A 15,245-nucleotide genomic window follows, 5' to 3' on the forward strand; every position below is an offset into this window, starting at 1 on the left:
GGTCCCCTGGACTGCAAGGAGAACAAACCTATCCATTCTGAAGGAAATCAACCCTGAGTGCTCACTGGAAGGACAAATCCTGAAGCTGAGGCTCCAATGCTTTGGCCATCTCATGGAAAAGATCCTGATGTTAGGAAAGTGTGAAGGCAAGAGGAGAAGGGGACGACAGAGGACAGGATGGTTGGACAGTGTCATCGAAGCGACCAACATGAATTTGACCAAACTCTGGGAGGCAGTGGAAGACAGGAGGGCCTGGCATGCTCTGGTCCATGGGGTCACGAAGAGTCAGACACGACTTAAGGACTAAACAGCAACAACAAAGTTACCCAAACCTCCTCTGAAAGAAGAACTTAGCCATCCTAGAAGATGTGAAACCTGCCGAACTTCTCCCCTGGAGGAATAAGAGCTCTCATGGTGGAGACAGGATAAGGGAGAAACTGCACCAGGAGTCTGAGTGCTGTTGGTACCAATGGGATCCATTACCAGTATGTGGAACTAGGGACTCAGAACATTCTGTGAGCCACACAAAAAATGGCTAGGGTCAAACTACAAAGATTAGCCAGACAAAGGTAGACAAAAGTAAGAATTAAAGAGGGTGTACAAGAGCCGGAAGAATGCAAGACAAGCAGGGGAGAGTTCCATATTGTTCAAAAATGTGGTTTGATATGAACTGGGAGCAGATATTTCTTGTTCCCACTCAGCTGAGGTCCTCAATCTTGAGGCTTTCAGATGTTTCCCTCCGCCTGTTAAAAAGCTTTGAATGTGGCAAAGGTTTTCCTAAACCGGTAGTGTATGAAAGGACAAAAAGCCAATGAAAGTGAGAAGATCTAGTTCAGCCTGTTTGAGGATGATAGGATTTGTAGTCCAAAAAGTGCAAGGTTGTGGGAGGCTTGACTAGTCTATATGGCTAATTTTACCAAATCGATGACAGCTGCAGTTTTTGTAGATGTGCTACAGTAAATAGAGACCTAGATTCAAGTCTCATTTTCAGCCAGGCGATCTGTTATTTCGCTGCAGGAAAGTCACACTTCCTTGGCTCCACAGACAGTTATTTATCTTACACAGTTGTGAGGTGAAAGATGGAGCTGCATTGTGAAGTAGGAATGCTACTGAACCTTCCCAGTTTTGGGGGTGGGGTGGGGAGGAAGGCAGGAGAACCTTGAAATCTAGAACTCTAAGGCTCCAGACTATTTCAAAGAGGCACGCCCCAGCAACACACACACACACACACACACACACACACACACACCCCTTCATGTGAATGTGCCAAAATATTTCAAATCCATCTAAGTGATCACACTGATAATCCCCAGGCCAGCATCAGTGCTACCCTGAAATGTATACCACACACTTTCTGCCCGCTCTCACTTTTCACACTGTTTTTCTCTAGATATATCCTCAGGTAGGCTTTCTAAAAGTAATTTTCAAAAGCCATCTTGAGTTTGTTTAGTGCGCCTGCAATTGATTTCACACCTGGTTTGCCAGCACTACAGATCAAGCATGAATATTTGACAGGATAGGGTTTTTTTCTGCCCCTCCTCCACCTGCCCTGTCTTCATGCCAAGGTGAACTGGAGTGCAAATGGAAGGAGCCAGCATTCTCCCGGGATGGTTTGTGACTGATTAGACATGGCGTAATAAGGGAGGTTTCCCTGCAGCTGGATTAGTAATGTAGGCAAGTCTGAACTAGCAAAGGCTCAAGGGTGAAGATTTGCAAAGAGACAGGATACTTTTGAGGCTCTTCCTGCAATGGCTTTATGTCCTCTGTGTTGTGCCTTCTTGTAGTCACAGATATGGCCATTTACTACACATGAGCAGGCTTCCTCTTGTAGACTTCCAGGATCAAATCTGTTTTCTTACTAGAAGCCCCAAATCCATCAACTGGAGCCAAATGCAAAATGTTGGCATACAGCTAAGGAACAAGAGTATCTCTGAGCCTAGGGCTATAACCAAGAATTTGAATCTAGACACAACTGCACTTGTAGTTCTTTCATACAAATGCCCAGTACTGGTTCCTCTACTCCAGTGGTGTCGAACTGTGGCCCTCCAGATGTTCTTGGACTTCAACTCCCAGAAGCCTTCACCACCACCTCTGCTGGCCAGGATTTCTGGGAGTTGAAGGGCAAGAACATCTGGAGGGCCACAGTTCGACACCACTGCTCTACTCCAACATTCTTCAATTCCACAACATATTTAAAATTATCAAAAGGATAATGAGAAGACCATATATTGGTTACCATTTGGGCATCTGAAACATTTGCAGAGCTGTTATAAATCATACACACTAGTAGCAGATCCTCACCAAGTATAGTCTTTTCCCCTTACGGCAGGAATAATTATCCATACCCTATAAACTAATATTGTTGAGAACACTATATGCCATAAACTGATGGAGTTTTTACAGTCTTGCATGCTGCCTGCAGTGTGGCTAGGTTCACCCCACCCTGGGTTGGGGTGACTGTTAATCTACTTAGCACTAATCAATTGTTCCTTCCCTGCCTTTGAATTCAAAGACAGATCCACCTCTCTACCCAGTGCTTTCCCCCCTCTTTTGAGTCTGTGGCTGAAATCAGTCATATTTGTATGTCAGTTTGCTGTTTGATCTGTTCACAATTGTAAGTAAATTAAATCTTTTATTCTTTCTCCTACTAATATCCTAGTTGTTGAGACCATAAGTGCCAGCTGAAAAGGAAAAAGAGTGGACTAATCTGGGGAATTTGAAGCTACAGTATTCTGCTTTGTGAATCCCCGCACTTCTGCTGTGCAGCTAGGGGAGTTTCACCAGAAATTCAAACTCTGCAACACAAACAGAGTTTAAATATAATGTGGAAAGGTCCCTGTGCTGGTGAGAATTCTCTTCTTCTAACAGGAGGGGAAAACAAATAATTTCCTGGTTCCCAAGAATAAAGGATCAGCCAAGCTATGAGTATGGAATAAACACACTTCCACTGGATTTTTATAAAGGACAACATGGGCCCTACTCACATCCCATCTCCCCTCCACAGAGCCCCATCTCTTTCCAACTTTGTGGCAAGCATTTAATTATGGAAATAAAACTCATAATACTGTATTATTATTATTATTATTATTATTATTATTATTATTATTATTATTATTATTATTAGTAGTAGTAGTAGTAGTAGTAGTAGTATTAGTATTAGTATTAGTATTAGTATTATTATTAGTATTATTATTAGTATTATTATTATTAGTATTATTAGTATTATTATTAGTATTATTAGTATTAGTATTAGTAGTAGTAGTAGTAGTAGTAGTAGTAGTAGTAGTAGTAGTTCCTTACTCTACAGAGTTTGGCCTAGCATTTAGACAAGTTACTCTCCTTTTTTGCCCCAAACAAACATTCTCTAAGTTCTAGCTTGGGCACCCTTTGCCCGGAAACAAGTGTGTGTTCATGTGGACAGTCACTGGCCAGAAGGAAGCAGTCAAATCAACTGTGCATCCCCTGGATATCTGGGTGTGTATTTGTGTTTTTGCAATTTGCATTCTTCTGTTGACCTTCCTAGGGTTTTCTATGACTGTACAGCTTGTTCAAGGTCATGCAGGTGGCACAGCATGTGACTGAATCAGCACCACACATTCCAGGTGATTTCAGCTGGCCCTGCCCCAGGAGGCAGAGTGGGGATATGAACTTCCAGCCTTTGGCTTTGCAGCCAGACAATCCAACCTGCTGAGCTATAGAGACCTGCCCCAAAAGGAAATGCACCTATTATTCTGCAATTAGGGCATTGCCACCTTCACATGAGTACTTTTTTGCCTGGTGTCCATGATGGACACGTAAGCGTCCATATCTGGGCAATATCTGAAGCATGGCAGGCCTCAAGCTTCTTGCATTAATTGCAATATTTATGGTAGGTTCTTGGCCCATAAACCACAAACAACTTCTAAATTGTTAAAGGAATGTTTCACATATATCACTTTTAGCATGCTCTCACAGTTATATTGCAAAATCATATATAGTGTTTACTGTATTTTTCCATGTATAAGACGCCCCCATGTATAAGACGCCCCCAGTTTTCTAATTCAAAATTAAGAAATCTAAGTGGGGATTAGCAAGTGTAGGGGAAAGGGATCAAAGCACTGCAGGATCACTTTGATCCCTACTTTCCCCTCCACAGCTTACTTCCGTGTATAAGATGACTCTCAATTTTTAGTCTAAAGATTTTAGACAAAAGTATAGTCTCATACACAGAAAAATACAGTAAATACAAATGTTATTTAATGTGCAGAAACATGCTGATTGCTTTTAAAAAGTGAACCACTTTTTAAGGAATTTAGAGAGAGAGAAGAAACTCACGTAGCTCTGCTGGATGACAGCCTTTATGTAGATGATGAAACCCAGGAGAACAATCCAGAGCAGCTCTTCTGGTATCTGCAGAAGAAAAATACATAAAAATGCACTTAGAAGCCTAACAATCAACCTATGATTGTTATCAACTACAGCACCTTCCTAAGCAATATACACCTGGATTTACAATCAGTGGGGCTTCCTTCTGAGTAACTGCTCCTAGAATTAAAGCCACCTGATGGATTTTGTGTCCTACTATGGGCCACATGTCTTAGTGAATGCATTTACACTTGCATCCTTGGAGAAAAAGTTCACATTGTACACTAGTGGTGTGTTTACATTGGGTGCTTAGAAATGAGCACACCTTTTCTTCCATATGCAGAGGTTGGGGGAAGAACACAGTTTATGCATGCGGCATAAGACAGGAGAGATGGCGGGATGAGCGGATCTTCTTTCCTTTGAAGCTCTTACACCAACCATTCTCTCTCCTCTGAAGCTCTTTTTTTTGCCTCTAACAATACCTGGGGGAGTGGAGGAAACTCTTGGCAGGAAAATAGTAGTAGAAGACTACGTATTAACATTCTCTCACCTCAGCCTTCTGCCATACCATAGAAACAGAGACAGCACAGAGATCTTGGCAAGAGGGATGGGTGGATTCTCTGTGGGCTGCATGTGGGTTGGTCTGAGGCTTGTGAACCACCCACCTTTGGTCCCATCTGCCCTTCCTCTGACCATCTGATTGTCACCACAAATTTGACCAATAATAATAATAACAACCCCCCGAGCCTGCCTCACCTTCCCTCACTCCTCCATCCTCTTGAAAACTTTCCCCACTGCTACCTCCTCTTCTGTTCTTTGCCTGCCTCTCCTGTTTTCTGGTGAGCATCACAAAGCTTCTTCCAGGGTTACCGTGTCCTTCATTAAAAGAATAGGGACTTGAAACTGGAAAAAAGGGCCTGAGTCACAAGTCAAGTTTGAATCATTGGAAGAAAAAAAAAAAACAGGTTGAGTCGCCAGGGCATCTTAAGTCTGACTTGACAGCAAGTCATGGGACTGGAGTCCCCATCTCTGGACAGAACCAAGACTCTAACAATTATTTGTCTGCTTCTTCTTCCTTTGCTAAAAAAAGAGTCCTGACTAATCTTGGGCAAGCTATTTAAACACATGACTATTGTAATGCACAACATTTGATGGTGCTGTACCGGTTGGACTGCGCTTCCCATCAGTCTTCACCAGCATAGCCGATGGAATGATGAGAGCTGCAGACCAACAACATCTGGGGGTCCCCACATGTTTCTCATTCTAGGGATTCAGCATTCATGGTGACGCTTTCACTGCTAAATTTCATGTGTACGTCAATGAACTCGAAGCTGCTGTTTGGAACAGATAAGAGATATAAACATTTTCACCAGTGATTATCCTAAATATAAATATGCAAGATAACAAATGGATGGATAGAAGGGCTGTGCTTTTTGCCATGAAAATGTAATGTCTTCACAAAAACAAAAACGTAAGAAAACTGCACTTATTGTTTTCAGGAAGACACCGCTCACTCCCCATTCCCTGCCAGTCCAATACCTGCAAGTTCCTCATTTTCCAGTTTAACAGGGATGCTTGGCATATATTCCATCTGAAATGGGGCATATTATGATAGCTTTAGAGCAAGAAGACATCATGGACTCCTTGCACACTCTGGAGATTATTGACAGCCGGTAGAGGAGCAGACTGCCTCCCTGATCCATCATGCATGAAGAAGGGACAATTCTCTGCTCCACTTCACCAAGTCAATGGGGCAAGGAAAAGAGGTGGTGGGTGCCGACTGCCCAAGGCTATCAGCCAAGCTTATGCAGCAAAGCATTTGATGAGGAAAGCATCCAGTTTGTCTAAAGCTCCGAGGGGCACCCACCCAGACAGAAGACAAAGTCGTTAAATACAGAGAGAATCTAGCCAAGGCATATTTATTCTTTATGTGCTTTTGTTGGAGTTACCTAGTTCCTCTTTAACCACCACTTGAGAATTAAGAGAGTTTAGAGGTGAGTATTCAGACTCTCCCTTCAAGAGGCAGGATCCTGTTATTAACCAGCCAGATGGGAAAAGACAGTGTGAAAATCTGTCGCCTCCAAGTCCTTCCGATGGCTGGTGACCAGTGGAAACAGGATGTTGGACAAAAATAGGCCTTTGATTATTTTATTTATTCATTTACTTTGGGGAAAAAACAAACACATTCCAGCATTTGTTTAGGGTGGCCATTTTCACATGGTCAAACATGGAGAAATTAATCACCAAGGAACGAGGACAAAAGAGATCAATAATTGCCATTAAACTTGTACATATTAACTGACACTAGAAACTTACACTGAGAAAGAATGCATTCACTTTCCGCAGAGTATCACACTCCTTAATATAATGGGAAAAACTGTGACTGGTCTACCCGCTGAGTATGCTGTCCAGATGCTTAACCATCGGCAGGCAACTTTGCCCTCTGCTTTCCCTTCAAACAGTGGGGTTAATGTTTTAAAACTAGATTAGATAGCTCTGCAATACAAGCCTGTCTTCTGTGAAGTACATATTCATTCACCTATTAGTACTGTAACAGCTGCATTCACCGCAGTTGCTAAATTGAATCAGTTAACAAAACTGTGCCTTTTTAGTAAGCGCAAGCCAGCAGCTTCGTGTAGTCATATTTTAAACCTAGTGGTGCACTTCTGAAGCTTTGTTTTTTTCACCCTGCTGTGTTTAAGAAACTCTGATGGTAATTAATATTCATCTGACTTCTAGAAAGTTAGCACTTAGTGACAATCATCTTAAGGAGCAGCACCAACTTAAGACTGCATTTTCTGTTCTACAGTAGATTCTCCCTTCTGTTTCATAAGGTATGACAATCTGATGTTAAAATGGTATTGTCCCTTGAATCTCTAGCATAGTAGTAAAACAACAACAACAACAACAACAACAACAACAACAACAACAACAACAACAACAACAACAACAACAACAACAACACATATCAAATTAGGAAGACCCTGTTTTGAGGCTCTTCTCTCCAGGAACAGACCAAGAGATGTTGCTGCCTAAGGCAGGTAACAAAAGTACTCAGAAGCCAATGCCAGACAAGTTATTTCCGTATATGAGGAAGAAAAGCCTGCAAGCACTTCGTGGAACACCCAAAAAGCAAATAAGCAATCTTTTGGCACCCTCATAGAGGACATCCAATTTTTCCTGCCTCAAGCCAGCTACCTAATACCAGCATTAAACTCAGGTCATAAATTAACCAAAGTCTTCGCTGCAGTACTGTGGCTTAACTGTTGTGCCACAAGTCTCCATTAACGTTCTGATTCCCTTCCCACCTCACCCCGTTCTCTTTTATCAGGGGAAGCTCTTATGGGTTCTGAGATGGGCAGGGGGAGAGTCTGTAATATCCAAAATTTGCTGCCGCTGGTAATATTATCCCAGCTGCCTGCCCTGAGCATAACTGAGCATAACTGCTCAGTTATGGATGCTACAACAGCCCTTTGTTAACTGTAACAAAAATATCAGCATATTGTTATGTCAATTCTTCTTCAAAGTGACTTTCTTTGGACACAGGGAGCAACTAGGTGTTGTACTTATCAGGTCTGTTTGGAGTGACCGTATGGAGAATAACATTCTCCATACCACTATGGAGCAGCAACCACTATGTTAAACTGTACAGGGAAGCTATTGGAATCCATAGACATCAATAGAATTTAAACAAAAAGGAAGAAGGCCTAAAACTAAACTCGGCCTGGCTCCCGATATTGAAAAATACAGCCTGTAATATGTCAATGAACTCTACCCAGCCACAAGGGCCAGGGATCATTGCACACAAAAAAAGACCAGCTACTGATACCCATCAATCACAGTAACAGATAATCTCCCCTTCCTTATCACAACAAAAAACAGTCTGACCACCCTATCTCCTGAAAAAAGACAAAAGCTGTTCCCACAGCTATAAATACTCAACTATCCAACAAACAGCAACAGAGCATGGACAGAGTTCCTACTCCAGTCCTCTGAAGATGCCGGCCACAGAGACTGGCGAAACATCAGGAAGAACAACCTTTAGAACATGGCCAAAAAACCCCTGAAAAACTAACAACCATTCTCAGCTTTATTTTTCAAAGTTGGAACCATGTACCCTTTTCCTTTGAACTGCCCAGGTCTGAACATGGTTTGGTTATACACAGATGTTTTCCCAATAAACAAACAACATTTTCAATAAATGCTGTGTCCCTGGCCCCCCAGAACCCGATGAGTTCAACACGAACGTGTCTTACATAGTCCATACACAGCCTCTTTAATTCATCTTCTAGAACAGGAGGAGGTCATATGGATATTCAAGGATCATTACACACAGTACTATATGGAAAGGATTTCCAATTTTATGGAAAAGAACCCCCCCCCTCTTTTCCCATGTTAATCAACTGTTCATGCTTTGTACTTGTGGTTTGGGGGACATAAAAGTTATACACAGATTTAAAACTACACAGGGAGTCTAGCGCCCATAACTCCAGCATTGTGGAAAGGAGAAGTGTATATCATTTATACGCTGCACTATGACAGAGCCGTCATTTTATGTTATAATGCCAATTCTCTCTGCCAGTGATCTCCCTTGTCCACATTTTAAAGTGTGCTTGATTAGGAAAATAAGAAGGATTTGACTGACAGCACTTTAAAAGAAGATGAGTTATAATTTATACTTGACTAATACATCCCTAGAAATAATTATACTGCATGTAGGCAGGAATCTGAATGAAGTGTTTTAACTAAACACTGAAGTACATATAAATGAGGCCTTCTCTGTCCCCTCCCACCTTCTGTGATTTTTGCACAAAGCACATCTCTAAAACACAGAAGGCTGGCTGTTCGGCTTTGATTTAAAAAACTAATAAAAATTTAAAAAATTAATATAAGTGGAAGCTGCTCTTGTTCACCTCTAAGGGGAAAAGTGTGTCTTCTTTTATCTGTGTGGGGAAAATCGCCTAAGAAAGAGGCAAAGGGAAAAATAATATTATGAAAAAGTGAAGATTAGTTTCATAACAACATGCCATCTTCTGCTGGCCCTGAACTGACAAGCGAGTAGTACCACCCAATGATGCCAGGGGCAGTGTAGAGGTTCAGAGAGAATGCATCTGTTCCTGGAGAGGTCTGGCACGTGCCTTAGTTACACCCTGGCCGGATTACTGTAATGCATTCTACATAGAGCTGCTTACGGAGAAAGTGTCCAGAAACTTCAACAGGTCCAAAACGCAACAGCCAAATTGCTGAATGGGGTTGGTTACAGGGATCACATAACCCTCTCTCCCCCACCCTGCCCCCTTGTTATAACAGCTCTATTGGTTGCTGATCCATTTCCAGGCAGAACTCAAAGTAATTGTTCTAATCTATAAAGCTCCAAACAGCTGAGCCTAAGCTATCTCAAGGACTGCACCTCCCTTTGTGAAGTGCATTTGGTGGGGACACAGGAGAGACCTTCTCTGTTGCTGGTCTCCGACTTTGGAACTCCCTCCCACAAGAGGCCAGGTTGGCCCTATTTTTCTTGTCCTTCCACAAGCAGGCAAACACCTTTCTCTCCAAGCAAGTGTTTTAAAGTCAAAAACAAATTGACAAATTGATTCACTGATTCATCAAAAAACCCCATAAATTCATAATTTGTGATTCACCTTGATGAATCACGAATCAAAATGAATCACCATTTTTCTGTTTTGTGCCCATCTCTACCGATATGCAGTGAATTCTCTCTCTCTCTTTCTCAGGCATGCCTCTTTGCATCCCCCACCCACCAGCTAGATTTTAGTGTCACAGTACAGTATGTGAAATTATGTTGCTTAAATGAGTGAGTCACAAATAGAGCAGGCTCGTTTGAATCAGTGGAACCTATGGAGGAGTTGACTCACCAAATCCTCACTGATTCAATGAGCCTACTCTAGCTGCAACTTACTAGGCTAAGGAAGAGTGTTTCAGCTAATAAGAGAAACAGAGAAGTTTTCTTTCCCTCTCCCCCTTCCCTCTAATCATTTGACAGACAATACAGGAATATGTTGAACAGTCAAGGACTTCTTATTAATGACCCAAAAGACCTTTTCTTTGAATTTTGGGAGGCAGGGCATACATCTTCAAGGGAGAGTTTGTGTTTTGAAAACAGACAACAGTTCTTCTTCCCTGTGGCCATGATTAAATAGTGAGAGACACTCTGGATAAGCTGAGACGTGCAATTTTGTTCCTCTCTCCAGAGACAAAACAACAAGGAGGATCATAGCAATTGTCTGTTGCTTACTCTCCACCCCACCCCACTTCCTTCCACTGAAACAATTAAAAACAAGACTGTCAGCTGCAAAATTACAACCCCCTCACCCTGCAATATCCCAGATCGATCTATGGTATGTCTTTGAAAATGCCAGTGCTCTTGATTTAGGTAAACCAATAAGTAAACAGAGCATCAGCATGCAAAGGAAAAAAAACCTGTACAAGGACACAAAGTTTCTTGAAAGGGGTCTAACAGAAGTCCTTCACAGTACCCCACAAACTCTAAAGTTTGTTCACATGATGATGATGTATGGCTGTGAGAGGCAACCAGCACACATTGACCTAATTTAAAAAGGCCTCTTGCTAGTTTTCAGTGACCTGGGAAGAGTGATCTATTCTTCCTTTTGCAAACCACGGGGCAGGAGAAAGAAAGAGAAAGCAAGGTGTCAGAGGCTAAGAGAGGCAAAGGGATAGCCCTACCCATTTTTTTTTTCTGGGCATGTTGACCCAGAAGAAAGGAAGAAGGGCCCTCCACTCTTACTGCATGGCTCAGACATGCAAGTTTTGGCCTTCCAGTTGATGTACAGCAACAATTCCCTTGTAAATTCTTGGGGTGTCAGTGAGTCAGCTATCCGGCTGTGGCGCTAGAGACTGGGAGTTCGGTTCCCCACTGTGCCTTCAAAGAGAAGAGCCAGCCTATGTAGCCTTGGACAAACTGCCCAGTCCCAGAGTGCCCCAGAATAAGGGAATAGTAAATCACTTCTGAGTATTCTCTACCTGGAAAATTGTGGAAAGGGTCACCATAAATCAGAGTCAACTTGACAGAACACTATTATTATTAGCCCAGAAACATAGCTTTTCCAAGTTTTGCCGTAGGACTAGCTTGGTGGAGTATCACCTCTGTGAGAAAGTTCATCTGTTCCTTTTCAACCTCAAAGCACCATTTGGTTCAAGATGCCTTAGAGATTATCTGCAGTGCACAGCAGGGCTTTTCCTCTCCAAGTGCATTAAAAAAAGAACAGATGAGGTGATAAAACTGTTTCTGGGCTATACCAATTCATACTCCAGGGCCTTGTGATCGGATGCCTTCTTGACAAAGAACAAGGGGAAAATACATAGCTCTCTTTCAGCATGAAAACACCAAGACTAAAGGAAACTTTTCCCCTAAGGTTGCCAGTTCTCAGGTTTTAGCCCTGTTTGGTGGTCTGTTCTTTATTTAGGTCTCAGGCTTTGAACTTGGAATTTCAGGAACTGCAATTCTGCCAATACAGATTTCCAGGTTTATTCTCATGGCTCCAGGATGTGCCATTTAGACATGCTCAGAAGCACCCTTTTATTTTTTGTTATCAGGCATGCTTTAGAGCCGTTGCAGGAGCTATGTTAGCTTTTAAACAAATCTCTATATGGTCTATCTGTCGGACCTGCAACATTTTGCAATTGTTATTAAAGGGTTTGACTCTATGACATCACAATGTTCAGACCCACTTGGTTTAGGCCCTAAAATCTCCCTGCAATATCTATTTTGCTAAGCATATCGGTTATTTTTGGCATGGGGGAACACTCTGTGCCTATATTTCAGTACTACCAATCTGTTCTAGTCTTTGTGACAATTAAGCTTATTTATCCTCATACATCACTGTGAAATGCTTTACCCAAGAAAATCCACTGACTTTATTCTTACAAATTTAGCAATGAGAGGAAAAAACATGAAAATTACATCTGCAGACAGCTAAAGAAATCTGAGATTTGATTTTTAATTGGTGCCAAATATCTTGCAACTTTGTCTCATGAAAAAAGAAATCCTGAAATGCATCAGCTACTTGGCAATAGTTGTTAAAAATTAACTTATCCGATACCAGACCTTCTGTTCCTATTTCTCTGTTGGCAAATGTAGATGATATTGCAAGTCTTCCCCACTTCTACTTCCTTAAGGATTGTGTACAGATAGGCATGAAATGAACCACAAAGTAAACAAACAAACAACAAATCATTAATTGGTCCATGTTGTGGTTTGTTTCATGGCGCTTCAGAGAAATGCACCTGCCAAGAATGAAACAAAATGCCGAACTATTATCAACATTGGTAATTGGTATTTGGACTATAACTCAGACATCCAAAATCCAATCTTCACCAAACTTCAACTGACTATTGGGTTGACTCTCCTCCCCACTCTCTCCATGTTTGGCAAAAAATTGCTTTGGAACATCTGAGTTACAGCCCCCCAAAGCAGGTCCCCCCAATAAAGTGCTCCTTGACTAGCTGCTAAAGAGCACTTTCCTGGGGAACTCCTTTGAGAGGCTATAACTCAGACGTCCCAAATCCATTGTTCACTAAACTTGGAGGGGGTGGGGAGGAGAGTCAGCTGAAAGATCACTGAGAGGTTAGCATCTCTAACCCATGCAGAGGCTGTTCTACCACTCCTGGAAGTCCCAAATTGAACAAACCAAGAAACGGCTCATTCTGTCAAAAAGTTTGTAAAAGTTCATGGCATGTAGCTCATAAACAGTGACAAATCATGAACCACCATTTCCTGGCTTGTGCCCATCTCTGCTGGTGTGCCTTTCTCATCTTGGAGACCCAGATGTGATTTGCACCTTCCATCATGCAGAGACAACATGAGCTATGGTCAGAAAAGATGGGGCGATATCTAACAATGGCATATGTGGGGATAAGCTTGGGAAATGCTATTAGAGAAGAGGCTGTTGCTGGTTTTTCCCACTTAACCTCAAAGGCAAAACCAACAAGATGGCTTGTTGTTTTTCTTCATTGTTATCTCTCTGAATTTGCTTGCTTCTCATCTTCTTCTCTCTTACAACTGTCAGCTAAAGGAGCTGCCAAAAAGAACAAGGAAGGAAGACAATCAAAAGTGGTGATTTTGTACGTTTGTAGTTTCTTCTGGCGACCATAAAAGCATCGTAAGAGTTAAATGTACTTTTGTATTTTAAGAATTCACTGAAACAATATAGCAGAGCCTCTGTGGGTGGAATATTTTTGAAGGGAGGAACACACAAAGCTCCAATGAGGGAAAAGATTCTGATGCAGGTAGCACCTTCCTTCCTTCTTCACAGGAAATACAGGTTGAATGCTTTGTGGCTGAGCATCTTCGTTGGTTTCTACTGGATTGTAGCAGTAACTGCTTACCACTTTTGCTGAGCCAGTCCAAGAAATTTTGTTCCCCAAGGCCGCAAATGACATCAAAGTGTGCAATTTATATTAATACAACAGGAGACACAGTCAATCAGACCAAAAGCCTACCTAGTCTAACATTCTGTTCACACAGAGGCCAATCAGTTCCTATAAGAAGCCTGCCAGCAGGAAATGAATGCAGCTGCATCCTCCATCTTACCTTCTCTAGTCCCAGGAATACTGTTTCCAACACTGGAGAGGATCTATAGCTATCCTGACTAGTAGCTGCTGAAGGCTAAGATCCAAAGCCACCCAAGTTATTCTGCAGGTAAGGCAGAAAATCCCAGAAGCAATCTCCAGTGCCACCATTTGCATCAGTAAAATTACAATGCCAATGCAGTAACAACAACAAAGTAAATAACTAGCAATTTCCAAACTGCTGCTGGAAGTGGCTGCCTTGTTCTGCCTAAAAAGGGAGACATGACATTTTTGATTTATTGTCGTTGTTTAGTTGTTAAGTCGTGTCTGACTCTTCGTGACCCCATGGACCAGAGCATGCCAGGCCCTCCTGTCTTCCACTGCCTCCCGGAGTTTGGTCAAATTCATGTCGGTAGCTTCGGTGACAATGTCCAGCCATCTTGTCCTCTGTCATCCCCTTCTCTTCTTGACTTCACACTTTCCCAACATCAGGGTCTTTTCCAGGGAGTCTTCTCTTCTCATGAGATGGCCAAAGTATTGGAGCCTCAGCGTCAGGATCTGTCCTTTCAGTGAGCACTCAGGGTTGATTTCCTTCAACATTTTTGATACATGATCCCAACTGGATTTGGGAATAATTGCTGCTTTCCTGCCAGTCACAGTTCCCATAACTCTTGCGCTTTCCCTCTTCTAACATCAGGTTTGGATTAGTAAGGTATACCTGGAATCTGGAGCTCTACAAAGAAGCAAGCTGCAAGCACACAGGGATTGCTCAGTCTAGTGCTTGAATTATTGGAAGAAAATTGAGGGGAATTTAATGAAATTTAGACCCAATGGTGTAGTACAGTGGTTCCCAACTTGAGTAACCCAGATGTTTTTGGACTGCAATTCCCAGAAGCCTTCACCACCAACTGGGGTTTCTGGGAGTTGCAGTCCAAGAACACCTGAGTTACCTAAAGTTGGGAACCACCAGTATAGTAGAGAGATGAACTAGGACGCAGGCTGCTGCAGCCTGAGAAATTGCTGAGGGCCTCATCATAATAACACTAGAAGGAAGGCCAGTACAAGATCAAACATTTTGATAAATGCCAGACTATATTGCCATAAAGTGCTTTGAGAAGAAATCTTGTTGCATAATTGTTAGGGCCACCATAAAATATTCTATTGGCTGAGGCAGAAGGACAAAATGGCACCTTTTTTTCCTGGTACAGAAGCTGACTGGACTAGTAGTTAAATATTACTTTGGCACAGGAAATGGGACAGTGTCCTGTGCTCCACCTGAGGGAAGCATATTAGTTTGCAGGGATGAAGGGCAGATAGCATGTCATCCTGTTCTCCACACTTTGATGTCCCTA

General features: G+C 42.2%; 1 protein-coding gene across 4 annotated transcripts in view; it reads right to left on the reverse strand.

Annotated features, from left to right (window-relative positions):
* Positions 1-15,245, reverse strand: part of SRC (SRC proto-oncogene, non-receptor tyrosine kinase) — a 109,774-nt gene that overhangs the window by 41,514 nt on the left and 53,015 nt on the right. For all 4 annotated transcript variants that reach the window (XM_020789231.3, XM_078392594.1, XM_020789229.3 and 1 more), the window contains exon 2: positions 4,315-4,389. The gene's annotated coding sequence lies outside the window, so the exon portion shown is untranslated. The remainder of the gene's footprint in view (positions 1-4,314; positions 4,390-15,245) is intronic.

The sequence above is a fragment of the Pogona vitticeps genome, chromosome 4 (assembly GCF_051106095.1).
Source record: "Pogona vitticeps strain Pit_001003342236 chromosome 4, PviZW2.1, whole genome shotgun sequence".
In the NCBI taxonomy this organism is placed as follows: domain Eukaryota; kingdom Metazoa; phylum Chordata; class Lepidosauria; order Squamata; family Agamidae; genus Pogona; species Pogona vitticeps.